Source organism: Ambystoma mexicanum, chromosome 10 (genome assembly GCF_040938575.1).
Source record: "Ambystoma mexicanum isolate Mex_15411 chromosome 10, UKY_AmexF1_1, whole genome shotgun sequence".
In the NCBI taxonomy this organism is placed as follows: domain Eukaryota; kingdom Metazoa; phylum Chordata; class Amphibia; order Caudata; family Ambystomatidae; genus Ambystoma; species Ambystoma mexicanum.
Genome location: NC_090932.1, coordinates 532004366 through 532021117, shown reverse-complemented (window position 1 = coordinate 532021117; position 16752 = coordinate 532004366). Strand labels below are relative to the sequence as shown.

At 49.6% G+C, this 16752-nt stretch overlaps 1 protein-coding gene across 2 annotated transcripts in view; it reads right to left on the bottom strand.

Moving 5' to 3' along the window:
* The window catches only part of ANO7 (anoctamin 7), a 1967083-nt gene extending 1950825 nt beyond the window's left edge, over window positions 1–16258 (bottom strand). For both annotated transcript variants that reach the window (XM_069618104.1, XM_069618105.1), the window contains exon 1: window positions 16137–16258. The gene's annotated coding sequence lies outside the window, so the exon portion shown is untranslated. The remainder of the gene's footprint in view (window positions 1–16136) is intronic.
* Between the last annotated feature and the right edge of the window lie 494 nt (window positions 16259–16752).

Sequence of the window (16752 nt, the reverse complement as noted above, 5' to 3'; positions counted from 1 at the left end):
TTCCTTTCCCTTGGGGTGGTTATCACGATTTATTACCTCGGCTACGGAGAGGACTCCCTTTAGATTTTGCCCGCTTTGCAAAGGCAAATTTACTTGGAAGGACAAGCATTCACGGTGTAACCGCTGCTTGCCCCTCGATCACAAGGAGGAGGGTTGCGCAGCTTGTCAGCTTCTTAAGCCTAAAACTCTAAAAGACCGTAGGGTTAAGAGGTGGGCGGCCTACGCGATGTCGAAGGCCGAAGGTTCACCCGCCGCTGCTACCACCGACAGTGACGAGGACCGCGATAACACGACCTCCGCTACGGAAGTCGAAAACCCCTCTAAGGAGCGCTCGTGCGCTTCGTCGTCTGTCCCCGGCCCCGACGGGCTCGGCTCACGCCCTGCTTATGGGGATGAACACCCCGGCGACATTGACGCACACAAAAACACACTTAAGCACACAACCCACGGCTCTTCTTCGTCTAAGACGAAGAGAGCTTCGGCGCCCAAGGAGACGCAGGTTCCACCGGCGGCCTCCTCGGACCGTTCGGGTTCGAAGCCCCTCTCGCAGCCGCGACCAGCGACTGGGCTTTCGGCAAATAAGGGCGCCGCCCCCAAACCATCGGCGGGCGCGCATCAACAAAAGGCGCATACCGCCGTAGAGCGATCGACACCCGTAGCGTCAAAAACGCAAGCTTCCGCCGACAAACGAGTCGCCGACAAACAAGTCGCCGAGAGCTTGGCGAGGATCGCTGTAGCCGACGCCCAGAAGCGTACGCCGAAAGTCACGTCGAGCGCTACGCACAAGTCGAAAGACACGCCGAAAAAGCCCGAAGGAAGGCAGGGACTACCCCCTTCAGTCGGGGGGTCACCCAGCACACCTGAAGGCTTTTCGGAGGGCGACGGGACACTTTCCTCGACGCTTTGGGAGAGGTTGAGCCGTTTCCAGCTAGATGACTCTATTTTTCCCCCGCCAGACCGCTCTGGGGTACCCCATGAAACAATGGAAAGACTCCACCTCTGTATGGAGAGGATGGAAAGGTTTATGAATACCCAGTCCTCTGAAACTCCCAAGAGGACTAGAGAAGGGCCTCAGGAGGACCCCAGGGCAAAAAATCCGAGGCTAGTCGATCCCCAGGTGGACACAGCCTCAGACTTCCATAATGTATACGACCTCACTGGGGAGGAACAATACTTGGAGGAGGAGGATGATTTCATGGACGATGAAGAAGGACAGAACCAGGAGGAATGTCTAGAAGACAGGCCAGACATTATAGAAGAAGGCTTCGGAGAAAACACAGAAGGACCTTCGCACCCCTGGCAATCCCCATCAGTATATTCCGACACTGATGTCCTAAACCTAAATCCTCCTGACAATTCACCGTTTAGGAACACGTCTCCAATTGAGGATCAGCCCACTTTCAATGCACTGTTGCGCAGTGCAGCAGCACATTTCGAACTGGACACTGGGGAGCTCTCTCCAGAATTAGACTTTGTGAAAAGAGTAATTAAAGAGAAACCCCCGGTCAGCCAGACCATTCCCCTCCTAGCTTCAGTGAAAAGAAGAATCATCCCTTCGCTGGCCACTCCCGCATTGATCAGAGGGGTAAATCCGAGAATTGAAAAACTTTTCACTCCTTCTCCCTCAGACCCGCTCTACATTAGGGGACATTCCATTCCGGATTCCCTAGTAGTATCTAATACTAGAAAGAGGGCAGGGGTACCACTTTCCACCAGTGAGGCACCCCATGACAAGGAGGGCAAAAGGCTATATGCCCTTGCAAAAAGAGTAACTTCCTCGGCTGCCTTCTCAGCAAGAATTGCGAACAACAATTCTTTGCTTGCTAGCTATGCAGACGCGCAGTGGGCCAAACTGCGCAAGGACGCCGAGGAAGCACCGGAGCCTTTACGTACACGCCTACTTTCAACTATTGGCGAAGGAACCCAGGTGAACCAGAGCATTGTAAAAAACTCTCTGGACGCGGCAGAAACAGCGGGACGTTTCCTGGTGCAGGGAATACTCCTAAAACGCCATGTATGGCTGCGCAACTCAGGGTTTAAACCGGAGACACAGGCGTCTTTAATAAATAAACCTGTGGAAGACTCTAACCTCTTCGGGAAAGCGGTGGATGAAGCTCTAGAGATGGCTAAAAAAGAGTTCGATACTATCAAGACTCTTGACCAAATCTCTAAGCCCACTACCAGACGCGGCTATGGCAACAAACGCTTTTTTCGTGGCCAACGCCAACAACAACAACAACAAAGTCAGCATCAACAATACCCTGCCACCAATTACCAGACCAATAGTGGGCAGTACAGCCAAAGAGGCCAACGCCGGGGTAAAGGGAGAGGTCGGGGATCCACCCCCAGAGGCTCCCAAGCCCCCAACAACTCCAAGTGACGCGAAGATTCGCGTCCTCTCCCATGCAACACCGGTCGGGGGCCGGATAACATCCTTTCTTCCTGCATGGGAGGAGATAACGTCAGACCGTTGGGTACTTTCCACCGTAGCCCACGGATACTGTATCGAATTCAACAGTTCCCCCATCCTACAGACCCCCGAGGGGACGTCGCATGACACCGGAACATCTTGCCATCCTTCTCCAAGAAGTACAACAACTGCTGGAAAAAGGAGCCATAGAGGTCGTGCCTCTATCTCAGGTAACGGAAGGTATTTATTCAGTGTACTTCCTTGTACCCAAAAAGGATCTAACCATGCGCCCTGTATTAGATCTGCGCCCAGCGAACAAGTTTATCAAACCCCAAAAGTTTCGTATGGTAACCTTACAGGAAGTGATCCCATTGCTTTCTCAGGGAGATTACATGACAACATTGGACATGAAAGATGCATACTTTCATATTTTAATGTTGCCAGCGCACAGAAAATACCTCAGGTTCATGATAGAGGGCAAACACTACCAGTTCAAAGTGCTACCCTTCGGCATAGCATCAGCACCAAGGGTATTCACGAAGGTGCTGGCAGTGGCAGCGGCACACCTGCGCAGGTTGTCCATCCCAGTTTACCCTTGCCTCGACGACTGGCTCATAACAGGGGATTCTTACAAAACATGCTTCTCCAATACCCAAAAGACGGTAGACCTTTTGTTCCAGTTGGGCTTCTCCATCAACGAAAAGAAGTCCAGTTTAGACCCCAGTCAAATCAAGCAATTCCTAGGGGCTCTAATTCAAACAAAGGACGGCCTCGTCTTCCCCTCCAAAGAGAGGGTCCAAAACATGCTGTTTCAGATCCCTCAATATGTAACCGGTCGAGAGGTGACGGTACGCAAAGCAATGCGCTTGCTAGGAATGATGGCGTCGTGTATTTATTTGGTACCTCACGCGCGCCTGCGCATGCGCCCAATGCACGAGTGGCTCAACAGCCAGCGGTGTCAGGCCAGCGGACTATGGGAGGATCTAGTTGTGGTCTCGCAAGCCTTGGTTCTCTCGCTACGGTGGTGGACAAAGGAAAACATGGAAAAAGGGAAACCCTTTGCCACACCCGCGGCGGAAGCCACTCTAACCACAGACGCATCCCTCACAGGATGGGGGGCGCACCTATCCCATCAGACTGCTCACGGAGTGTGGACTCCGAACGTAGCATCCAAACACATAAATCTACTGGAGCTACTAGCTGTATTCAAGGCGCTAAGAGCCTTCCAGGAACACCTACAAGGCAAAACAGTAATGGTCCTTACAGACAGCACCACAGCCATGTACTACATCAACAAGCAGGGGGGCACCCACTCTCCAGGCCTGTCCAAGCTGGCCCAGAATATATGGAAGTGGGCTCTCAAACAGGACATGATCCTACTATCACTACATGGACCCGGGGAACTCAATCTGCTGGCAGACAGACTCAGCAGAGATTTCCCCCTGCCCGAAGAGTACGAATGGCGCCTGCACGAAGACATCGTCTTCGACGTCTTCACACAATGGGGATTCCCAGAAATAGACCTGTTCGCAACCCTGGAAAACTCACAATGCCTAAGTTACGCTTCCAGGTACCCCCAGAACCAATCCAAGGGGAACGGTCTGTCGATGCAATGGTCAGGGAAATTTGTTTACGCTTTTCCCCCCGACTCCCCTTCTCAACAGGGTGGTGCACAAGATGCACCAGGAACAAGTAACCATGATACTAGTGGCCCCAATGTGGGCCCGTCAACCATGGTTCGCTCACTTGATGGAGATGTCTCTATCTCCCCCAGTGAGACTCCCCTGCCCGTACAACATGCTGTCTCAGGACAAGGGCAGGACTCTGCATCCATGCCCCCAGAACATGAACTTAGCAGCTTGGCTCCTGAAATCATAGAGTTCGGACATCTACAGCTCCCGCAAAGATGCATGGACATCCTCAGGGAAGCCAGAAAACCTAACACTCGCCACTGCTATTCTAGCAAGTGGAAAAGATTTGTCATCTGGTGCAGGAGTAAAAGCATCAACCCTATTGACTGCTCTCCCACACATGTTGTCCTATACCTGACCCACCTTCTGGATTCAGGTCTAGTGTTAACTCCATTAAAGTCCACCTAGCGGCACTTTCTGCATACACCACTTCCCAACTCAAGGTGTTGTGGTGGAGGATCCCTGTTATAAAAGCCTTCATGGAGGGAGTAAAGAGAATACACCCCCCGATAGCTGACCCAGCTCCCGGATGGGACCTTAATGTGGTACTTACCAGACTCATGGGCTCTCCATTCGAACCCATGCACAAAGCATCTCTTAAACACCTCACTCTTAAGACTGCTTTTTTAATAGCTATCACCTCCATCAGGAGAGTAAGTGAACTTCAGGCTCTTTCTATTCTAGACCCCTTCGTTACAGTTCACAGAGATAAGGTGGTTCTACGCACGCACCCTAGGTTTGCCCCGAAATTTATTTCTAAATTCCACGTAAACCAATCTATAGAACTACCAAAGTTCTTTCAAAATCCTTCCAATTTGGGAGAAAGGACTCTGCACACACTAGATGTACGCAGAGCGGTCATGTTCTACATGGAAAGAACCAGACCACTGAGGAAGACTAATCAGTTCTTCGTCTCGGTGGCAGCAGGAAGAGAAGGAGATGCGATTTCAAAGTCCACTATTTCTAGATGGATTGTTCAATGCATCACTCTCTGCTATACTCTTGCTAAGAGAGAACTGCCCTTTAGGCCAAGAGCACACTCTACTCGAGGCACGGGGGCATCCATAGCATTCATTGCAAATGTTCCCCTTGAGTCCATCTGCAAAGCGGCTACCTGGAGTTCTGTGCACACCTTTACAAAACACTACTGTCTAGATGCACACTCTAGATCTGACTCCCAGGTGGGACAGGCAGTATTACGACACCTTTTCTCTACTGTTCCTTCTCATAACCAACCGCCAACTCCGGGTACTGCTCGCTAGTCTATGCACAGCATGTGATTCTAAGCAGATTAACAAACATCAGAAGACAATGCATTACTTACCGTAAAAGCATTTCTGATGGTTGTATCTGCTTAGATTCACATGCGCCCACCCTTCCTCCCCGCTCGGATGGAAGGAACATAGACTTCCTTTATATCTCTCTCTCTTTTCTGTACTCACTCACGTATAGAAGGCTCCCTCAGGGCAGAAAAAATACAAACAGAGGGACCTCGACGCGTGAGGGATTGTGGGTACAACGCACGTCACTATAGGGATAGTGTTTCAGACACGCCTTGTCGACGTCCCTTTTTCGACTACGAAAAACAAAATGCAATACTCCGCAGTGACCACTGGATGTCGGACCTATGCACAGCATGTGAATCTAAGCAGCTACAACCATCAGAAATGCTTTTACGGTAAGTAATGCATTGTCATAAGGGTCGATAACAAGATAAGAGCAAAATGGGCAAGACATAACAATCACCATCCACTTAGTAACTGCAGTTCAAGTATTGAGAAAATCAGAGTAAGCATGTTAACAATAATCAGGAAGAGGAAGAACCATAAGAAACTCTCTGAAGATCTAAATTCTAAGAATAATGTTACAGTTTGAGGTCCCTTTGGGTAGATATTTGCATCGTCTGAGAAAAGCAGGCAAGGTGCTGGCCCCACAGCCCACCAAAATGCAGTCACAATTGGGTAGCAGACACCAGTCACTCAGATCTATCCTCCGAATGATCCTTAAGTCCTTGAGTCCGACTACTCCTGGGACAGTTCTGTGGCACAACCAAGCGAGAACCTTATTGCGCAGGGCTTCTTTGGGCTCTTTTTCTTTAGTTTTCTGAATGTTCGTTATAATGAAATATCTTTGATCCATTACAAAGTCATGAGTGTTTGAGTCCATTAAATCCATTATCTTAGGCATATGTGATTTTTTTTTTTTTTTTTTTTTACTGGCAGATTTCATAGGGAAGTGCTTTTCAATTTGGCATTCATGACTGTGGGATGTTTAACCTCTTTATGGCCAGCACTCAGCTCATGCAGAGATAAGGAAGGAACAGTTTCCTGTAATAAGTCTACGCTAGGGATTTTTGCCTTTTCATCGCATGCCAATATTGGCCCCATAGAACTCAGGGATTCCTCAATACAGAGGTCAGTTTGAGTGGCTTGATCTGTCCTTTCCCTTTGTGAAAGAGTTTGGCTGGCAGTGTTTACCCTTGCTGCCTGTAGCATCAGCGCGAGCATGCCCATGTGTCTGGGATGCAAAGTTCAATTTAGGCACCTATAGGTCTGCTACCCAATCGTTTAATGCACCCGACAAAAAGCCACGGTCAAATGGGTCCTTAGAAAGTAGTAACTCTTTAGCAATGTTGGCCATAAGGTCGGGCCATTTGGAGGAGAGCCGAATGCTTGGATTGATCAAAATTGGGTGTACTCCTCCCTTGTGGGGCAAGATTGAATATACCCCTACCTTGAGGGGCAATGGCAGGTAAGGTTATGGGTATCTCAGGCTTTGGCGATGGTAGATCATTAGAGGTCTACACAGTCACTGTGTCATCCATGGTGCTATGCAGACTTACTATGGGTACATGTACTTTACGATTTTCCTTCAGTGAAAGACTATCCAAGACCCACGTTGAGTTTGGTGCTTCGAATCCGGAGAACCCACAACCAGCCCTCTGCAAGAATGTTTTATATGTTACCCATATATGCTTCAAGTACTCCCAGGGCGTTAAGTGGGGTAAGAAAGTAAGGTGGTGGGGGCTCATTTGGGGGTGTGTCTTGCATGATGGCCATGGTCTAATACCTGATGGGGGTGGCCTACCTACGAACATTTTTAAAATGGTGTGGCCTGCTAACTAAGTGCATATCACAACACAGTGTGCTTGCTTCATTCCTTAAAGTATTAGAAATCAATGCTCAATATCATTAATTATTGGACCCTCACAAAAGGGTAGTTGTTTTATTAGCAGGTTCATTAGCATCCCATTACATAGTTTGGGCAAGACTAACCCTTCAAAGGCACTACTCATCTCCTCTGTCGGGCTGTGAAAGGGAGGCCCAGGCAATTCAGACACTTTCATCTGCCTACAGCACCCAAGCAGCTAGTTTTGTTGCAAATAGCCTCTCCGTCCATCCAGTGCCTTATGAGTGGGAAAGCAGCCGGAGCCAGCCCTGAGCCTTGAAGGGACAAGCATAGAGGAAAGCAGTAGGGGGATAGCAGGAGCCTTGAAGGGGCAAGCGTAGAGGAGACCAACAGGGGAACAGCAGGAGCCTGGAAGGGGCAAGCGTAGATAAGAGCAACAGGGGGACAGCAGGAGCCTTGAAGGGGCAAGCGTAGAGGAGAACAGGGGGACAGCAGGAGCCTTGAATGGGCAAGCGTAGAGAGCAACACGGGGCCAGCAGGAGCCTTGAAGGGGCAAGCATAGAGGAGAGCAACAGGGGGATAGCAGGAACACCCGTGGAGCCTCATAAGGATCCCGACAAGTGCAACCCCGACGAGTGCAACAGGTGAGGCACCTCTATTAATGCAAACACACAGAGGAAGATACCGTAGGACATAGCAAGGGAGGGAGGAGGCTCCGGACCACACAGCAGTCAGCTATACAAAGAGGACTACCTCACAACCTCCACCACACCAACCATCTAGGAGAAGATTGAGGCCAGGAAGGGCCAAGGCACCGCACCCAAGAGGGGCAAAGCGGACACCTCAGGCAGGGGGGTCGCTGGGAGACATTTCCCCCTAAAAGCGGGGGATGTAAAGGACTAGGGGCCCTGCAGACCTGGTCCAGGAGAGACAACCCGCCAGGTATAGCCCCATTACCTCCACGAGGAGAGAATCCCCAAGTAGCTGCAGAAAATAGGTCCCACAAAAGGAGGCCCGGTTGAGAAGGAGGGGGACCCACCAGCACCTCATCACCAAAAGACCGGGCCTCAAAGACATTACATAAAGGGGTTTCCACCCCCCTTCCCCCCATGAGGCTAGAGGGGTCCGAGAGGCCCAGAACCAGAATAAAATCACCAGGAAGGCTAAACTTTAAGGCAAAATGAAAGCCTGGGGAGGGCAACCGCCACAATAGATAACACCAAAAGGGGTGGGGGGGGCCTTGGAATTAAAAATGGGCCCAGACAAGCCTGCAGGTTGTACAGCTGGGGAAAGGAAAAGACTCAATTTTTTAAAAAAAAAATTTTTTATTGTGTTTGGTTAAAATGTACCTTTGCAAAACAATCATCACATTAACAATAAAATGTGTAAACTTCTAAGCAAAAACAGCCTTAATACTCTAAAAGAACAAAAGAAAAAATGAAAGGACTCAATACCCGCGATTCCACAGTGGATTCGCCACCAGAATTTGCTTAGGCTGGCGAAATGATGCAACATGGGGTTAAAAATGCTGAGGCACAGCTCCAGTTGCCCGGGAAGGACGGCGCCAAGCCACCATAGGGTTATATTGGCACAATTCCTCACAGGCGGCTTTGCAGGGCAGCAGAAAATTGCATTTTATGTGCCGTCAGAATTTGCTTAGGCTGCCGTCTGATTTTGCAATCTCACCATAAATGATGTAACATAGGGTACAAAATTGCCACCATAGGGTTAATGCTGCACTGCCCTGTACAACACAGGTTTAAAAATAACACAAATTGCTAACATAGGGTTAATGCTGACTGCTGCGTACAACATATGGTTGGCTATCTGCACTGCCCTGCACAAAATAGGGTTAAAATAGATAATATGCCCTGTGGAAACATAGGGTTACTGTAGCACTGCCCCTGCCCCTGCTGCCCCTGCCCCGTAGACCAGAACACATTTTCTGACGGGTTAATGCTATGCTGTACTGCCCTGCACAACATAGGGTTAAAATAGATAATATGTCCTGCGGAAACATAGGGTTAATAGGGTTAATGTACAGCTGCCCCTTGCCCCGCTGCCCCTGCACCGTAGACCAGAAAGCATTTTCTGATGGGTTAATGCACTGCCCTGCACAACATAGGGTTAAAATAAATAATATGCCCTGTGGAAACATAGGGTTAATAGGGTTAATGTACAGCTGCCCCTGCCCCTTGCCCCGCTGCCCCTGCCCCGTAGACCAGAAAGCATTTTCTGACAGCGGAAAGCATTTTCTGACGGGTTAATGCACTGCCCTGCACAACATAGGGTTAAAATAAATAATATGCCCTGTGGAAACATAGGGTTAATAGGGTTAATGTACAGCTGCCCCTTGCCCCTGTCCCCGCTGCCCCTGCTCCGTAGACCAGAAAGCATTTTCTGACGGCAGAAAGCATTTTCTGACGGGTTAATGCACTGCCCTGCACAACATAGGGTTAAAATAAATAATATGCCCTGTGGAAACATAGGGTTAATAGGATTAATGTATAGCTGCCCCTGCCCCTTGCCCCGCTGCCCCTGCCCCGTAGACCAGAAAGCATTTTCTGACAGCAGAAAGCATTTTCTGACGGGTTAATGCACTGCCCTGCACAATATAGGGTTAAAATAAATAATATGCCCTGTGGAAACATAGGGTTATTTGGGTTAATGAACAGCTGCCCCTGCCCCCGCTGCCCATGCCCCGTAGACCAGAAAGCATTTTCTGACGGCAGAAAGCATTTTCTGACGGGTTAATGCACTGCCCTGCACAACATAGGGTTTAAAATAAATAATATGCCCTGTGGAAACATAGGGTTAATAGGGTTAATGTACAGCTGCCCCTGCCCCTTGCCCCGCTGCCCCTGCACCGTAGACCAGAAAGCATTTTCTGACGGGTTAATGCACTGCCCTGCACAACATAGGGTTAAAATAAATAATATGCCCTGTGGAAACATAGGGTTGATAGGGTTAATGTACAGCTGCCTCTGCCCCTTGCCCCGCTGCCCCTGCCCCGTAGACCAGAAAGCATTTTCTGACAGCAGAAAGCATTTTCTGACGGGTTAATGCACTGCCCTGCACAACATAGGGTTAAAATAAATAATATGCCCTGTGGAAACATAGGGTTAATAGGATTAATGAACAGCTGCCCCTGCCCCTTGCCCCGCTGCCCCTGCCCCGTAGACCAGAAAGCATTTTCTGACAGCAGAAAGCATTTTCTGACGGGTTAATGCACTGCCCTGCACAACATAGGGTTAAAATAAATAATATGCCCTGTGGAAACATAGGGTTAATGGGGTTAATGTACAGCTGCCCCTGCCCCTTGCCCCGCTGCCCCTGCACCGTAGACCAGAAAGCATTTTCTGACGGCAGAAAGCATTTTCTGACGGGTTAATGCACTGCCCTGCACAACATAGGGTTAAAATAAATAATATGCCCTGTGGAAACATAGGGTTAATAGGGTTAATGTACAGCTGCCCCTGCCCCTTGCCCCGCTGCCCCTGCACCGTAGACCAGAAAGCATTTTCTGACGGCAGAAAGCATTTTCTGATGGGTTAATGCACTGCCCTGCACAACATAGGGTTAAAATAAATAATATGCCCTGTGGAAACATAGGGTTAATAGGGTTAATGTACAGCTGCCCCTGCCCCTTGCCCCGCTGCCCCTGCACCGTAGACCAGAAAGCATTTTCTGACGGCAGAAAGCATTTTCTGACGGGTTAATGCACTGCCCTGCACAACATAGGGTTAAAATAAATAATATGCCCTGTGGAAACATAGGGTTAATAGGGTTAATGTACAGCTGCCCCTTGCCCCGCTGCCCCTGCACCGTAGACCAGAAAGCATTTTCTGACGGCAGAAAGCATTTTCTGACGGGTTAATGCACTGCCCTGCACAACATAGGGTTTAAAATAAATAATATGCCCTGTGGAAACATAGGGTTAATAGGGTTAATGTACAGCTGCCCCTGCCCCTTGCCCCGCTGCCCCTGCCCCGTAGACCAGAAAGCATTTTCTGACAGCAGAAAGCATTTTCTGACGGGTTAATGCACTGCCCTGCACAACATAGGGTTAAAATAAATAGTATGCCCTGTGGAAACATAGGGTTAATAGGGTTAATGTACAGCTGCCCCTGCCCCTTGCCCCGCTGCCCCTGCCCCGTAGACCAGAAAGCATTTTCTGACAGCAGAAAGCATTTTCTGACGGGTTAATGCACTGCCCTGCACAACATAGGGTTAAAATAAATAGTATGCCCTGTGGAAACATAGGGTTAATAGGGTTAATGTACAGCTGCCCCTGCCCCTTGCCCCGCTGCCCCTGCCCCGTAGTCCAGAAAGCATTTTCTGAAAGCAGAAAGCATTTTCTGATGGGTTAATGCACTGCCCTGCACAAAATAGGGTTAAAATAAATAATATGCCCTGTGGAAACATAGGGTTAATAGGGTTAATGTACAGCTGCCCCTGCCTCTTGCCCCGCTGCCCCTGCCCCGTAGACCAGAAAGCATTTTCTGACAGCAGAAAGCATTTTCTGACGGGTTAATGCACTGCCCTGCACAACATAGGGTTAAAATAAATAATATGCCCTGTGGAAACATAGGGTTAATAGGGTTAATGTACAGCTGCCCCTTGCCCCTGTCCCCGCTGCCCCTGCCCTGCTCCGTAGACCAGAAAGCATTTTCTGACGGCAGAAAGCATTTTCTGACGGGTTAATGCACTGCCCTGCACAACATAGGGTTAAAATAAATAATATGCCCTGTGGAAACATAGGGTTAATAGGGTTAATGTATAGCTGCCCCTGCCCCTTGCCCCGCTGCCCCTGCCCCGTAGACCAGAAAGCATTTTCTGACAGCAGAAAGCATTTTCTGACGGGTTAATGCACTGCCCTGCACAACATAGGGTTAAAATAAATAGTATGCCCTGTGGAAACATAGGGTTAATAGGGTTAATGTACAGCTGCCCCTGCCCCTTGCCCCGCTGCCCCTGCCCCGTAGACCAGAAAGCATTTTCTGACAGCAGAAAGCATTTTCTGACGGGTTAATGCACTGCCCTGCACAACATAGGGTTAAAATAAATAGTATGCCCTGTGGAAACATAGGGTTAATAGGGTTAATGTACAGCTGCCCCTGCCCCTTGCCCCGCTGCCCCTGCCCCGTAGTCCAGAAAGCATTTTCTGAAAGCAGAAAGCATTTTCTGATGGGTTAATGCACTGCCCTGCACAAAATAGGGTTAAAATAAATAATATGCCCTGTGGAAACATAGGGTTAATAGGGTTAATGTACAGCTGCCCCTGCCTCTTGCCCCGCTGCCCCTGCCCCGTAGACCAGAAAGCATTTTCTGACAGCAGAAAGCATTTTCTGACGGGTTAATGCACTGCCCTGCACAACATAGGGTTAAAATAAATAATATGCCCTGTGGAAACATAGGGTTAATAGGGTTAATGTACAGCTGCCCCTTGCCCCTGTCCCCGCTGCCCCTGCCCCTGCTCCGTAGACCAGAAAGCATTTTCTGACGGCAGAAAGCATTTTCTGACGGGTTAATGCACTGCCCTGCACAACATAGGGTTAAAATAAATAATATGCCCTGTGGAAACATAGGGTTAATAGGGTTAATGTATAGCTGCCCCTGCCCCTTGCCCCGCTGCCCCTGCCCCGTAGACCAGAAAGCATTTTCTGACAGCAGAAAGCATTTTCTGACGGGTTAATGCACTGCCCTGCACAATATAGGGTTAAAATAAATAATATGCCCTGTGGAAACATAGGGTTAATAGGGTTAATGAACAGCTGCCCCTGCCCCTGCCCCTGTCCCCGCTGCCCCTGCCCCGTAGACCAGAAAGCATTTTCTGACGGCAGAAAGCATTTTCTGACGGGTTAATGCACTGCCCTGCACAACATAGGGTTAAAATAAATAATATGCCCTGTGGAAACATAGGGTTAATAGGGTTAATGTACAGCTGCCACTGCCCCTTGCCCCGCTGCCCCTGCCCCGTAGACCAGAAAGCATTTTCTGACAGCAGAAAGCATTTTCTGACGGGTTAATGCACTGCCCTGCACAACATAGGGTTAAAATAAATAATATGCCCTGTGGAAACATAGGGTTAATAGGGTTAATGTACAGCTGCGTCTGCCCCTTGCCCCGCTGCCCCTGCCCCGTAGTCCAGAAAGCATTTTCTGACAGCAGAAAGCATTTTCTGACGGGTTAATGCACTGCCCTGCACAACATAGGGTTAAAATAAATAATATGCCCTGTGGAAACATAGGGTTAATAGGATTAATGAACAGCTGCCCCTTGCCCCGCTGCCCCTGCCCCGTAGACCAGAAAGCATTTTCTGACAGCAGAAAGCATTTTCTGACGGGTTAATGCACTGCCCTGCACAACATAGGGTTAAAATAAATAATATGCCCTGTGGAAACATAGGGTTAATGGGGTTAATGTACAGCTGCCCCTGCCCCTTGCCCCGCTGCCCCTGCACCGTAGACCAGAAAGCATTTTCTGACGGCAGAAAGCATTTTCTGACGGGTTAATGCACTGCCCTGCACAACATAGGGTTAAAATAAATAATATGCCCTGTGGAAACATAGGGTTAATAGGGTTAATGTACAGCTGCCCCTTGCCCCTGTCCCCGCTGCCCCTGCCCCTGCTCCGTAGACCAGAAAGCATTTTCTGACGGCAGAAAACATTTTCTGACGGGTTAATGCACTGCCCTGCACAACATAGGGTTAAAATAAATAATATGCCCTGTGGAAACATAGGGTTAATAGGGTTAATGTATAGCTGCCCCTGCCCCTTGCCCCGCTGCCCCTGCCCCGTAGACCAGAAAGCATTTTCTGACAGCAGAAAGCATTTTCTGACGGGTTAATGCACTGCCCTGCACAATATAGGGTTAAAATAAATAATATGCCCTGTGGAAACATAGGGTTAATAGGGTTAATGAACAGCTGCCCCTGCCCCTGCCCCTGTCCCCGCTGCCCCTGCCCCGTAGACCAGAAAGCATTTTCTGACGGCAGAAAGCATTTTCTGACGGGTTAATGCACTGCCCTGCACAACATAGGGTTAAAATAAATAATATGCCCTGTGGAAACATAGGGTTAATAGGGTTAATGTACAGCTGCCACTGCCCCTTGCCCCGCTGCCCCTGCCCCGTAGACCAGAAAGCATTTTCTGACAGCAGAAAGCATTTTCTGACGGGTTAATGCACTGCCCTGCACAACATAGGGTTAAAATAAATAATATGCCCTGTGGAAACATAGGGTTAATAGGGTTAATGTACAGCTGCGTCTGCCCCTTGCCCCGCTGCCCCTGCCCCGTAGTCCAGAAAGCATTTTCTGACAGCAGAAAGCATTTTCTGACGGGTTAATGCACTGCCCTGCACAACATAGGGTTAAAATAAATAATATGCCCTGTGGAAACATAGGGTTAATAGGATTAATGAACAGCTGCCCCTGCCCCTTGCCCCGCTGCCCCTGCCCCGTAGACCAGAAAGCATTTTCTGACAGCAGAAAGCATTTTCTGACGGGTTAATGCACTGCCCTGCACAACATAGGGTTAAAATAAATAATATGCCCTGTGGAAACATAGGGTTAATGGGGTTAATGTACAGCTGCCCCTGCCCCTTGCCCCGCTGCCCCTGCACCGTAGACCAGAAAGCATTTTCTGACGGCAGAAAGCATTTTCTGACGGGTTAATGCACTGCCCTGCACAACATAGGGTTAAAATAAATAATATGCCCTGTGGAAACATAGGGTTAATAGGGTTAATGTACAGCTGCCCCTGCCCCTTGCCCCGCTGCCCCTGCACCGTAGACCAGAAAGCATTTTCTGATGGCAGAAAGCATTTTCTTGCCCTGTGGAAACATAGGGTTAATAGGGTTAATGAACAGCTGCCCCTGCCCCTGCCCCTGTCCCCGCTGCCCCTGCCCCGTAGACCAGAAAGCATTTTCTGACGGCAGAAAGCATTTTCTGACGGGTTAATGCACTGCCCTGCACAACATAGGGTTAAAATAAATAATATGCCCTGTGGAAACATAGGGTTAATAGGGTTAATGTACAGCTGCCCCTGCCCCTTGCCCCGCTGCCCCTGCACCTTAGACCAGAAAGCATTTTCTGACGGCAGAAAGCATTTTCTGACGGGTTAATGCACTGCCCTGCACAACATAGGGTTAAAATAAATAATATGCCCTGTGGAAACATAGGGTTAATAGGGTTAATGTACAGCTGCCCCTGCCCCTTGCCCCGCTGCCCCTGCACCGTAGACCAGAAAGCATTTTCTGACGGCAGAAAGCATTTTCTGACGGGTTAATGCACTGCCCTGCACAACATAGGGTTAAAATAAATAATATGCCCTGTGGAAACATAGGGTTAATAGGGTTAATGTACAGCTGCCCCTTGCCCCGCTGCCCCTGCACCGTAGACCAGAAAGCATTTTCTGACGGCAGAAAGAATTTTCTGACGGGTTAATGCACTGCCCTGCACAACATAGGGTTACAATAAATAATATGCCCTGTGGAAACATAGGGTTAATAGGGTTAATGTATAGCTGCCCCTGCCCCTTGCCCCGCTGCACCTGCCCCTGCCCCGCTGCCCCGTAGACCAGAAAGCATTTTCTGACGGGTAAGCAAAATCCGACGTTACAGTACCGTCGGATTTTGCTTTGCCATTGAAATTCACGCATGCGCAGTAGCAGCCTAAGCATTTTTCGACGATGAGCAGAATTCGACGTTACACCGGCACGCAAACGCCTAGGGTTGAGCCTTTAGCAAGCTTGCGGTGTCGGTGCCACACGTAGGCGTCCGTGCCAGTCGGGCTGTCAGCGCGGCACAGTGGTCCTGGCTAGCGAAGCGCCTGCCACGCTCTCATCCGCATGCAGCACCGTGCCAAGTTCCACCGTGCCCTCAGCCAGCATGCTGTTACACTTACCGAATCCCCCAGCAGTTTACTGCACCCCCGCTGCCTTCTTCGCTGTCTGGCGCCGTCTGCCTTATCTCCAGGTCGCTGCCACCCTCCTCCTTCAGCTTCTCCCTTCTCTCTGGCCGTTCATCCCAAACGCCGCTTTGCAACTTCCTTGCTTCAAAGCGGTCTCACGGATACTTCCCAAAGTTCCTGCCTGTGTTGAAAGACCAGGGAAACTCGGTCGTCACATGGTCACCACATCACTCGACAGTGGGCCTCGCCGGTCCACGTTTGCCAGTTTCCAGACTTGTAAAGTACTGGGGAAGTGCCACCTGTTTTATCATCGCTGGAAGGAGACCTGCCCTTGTTTGACTTCTGGGTGTGCACTCTGCCTTCCGTCATAGCATGCCGGATCAGGATGGCAGGTTCCAGCCAACAGCACCACGGCAGTGCAGTGTCCGCAGTGACGCTACCCAAGAGCCCCCTCTGGTCCCGCCATGGCTGCTGCAATCGTAGTGCATTCCAGCCATGGACGCACATATGAAGCACGCATGCCACATTCCCGCCCTTTTGCCGGTGAGTAGTTGATTGCGTACTTATATTTACAGTTTTGACGATTCGTATGTTCTTGTATCACTATATC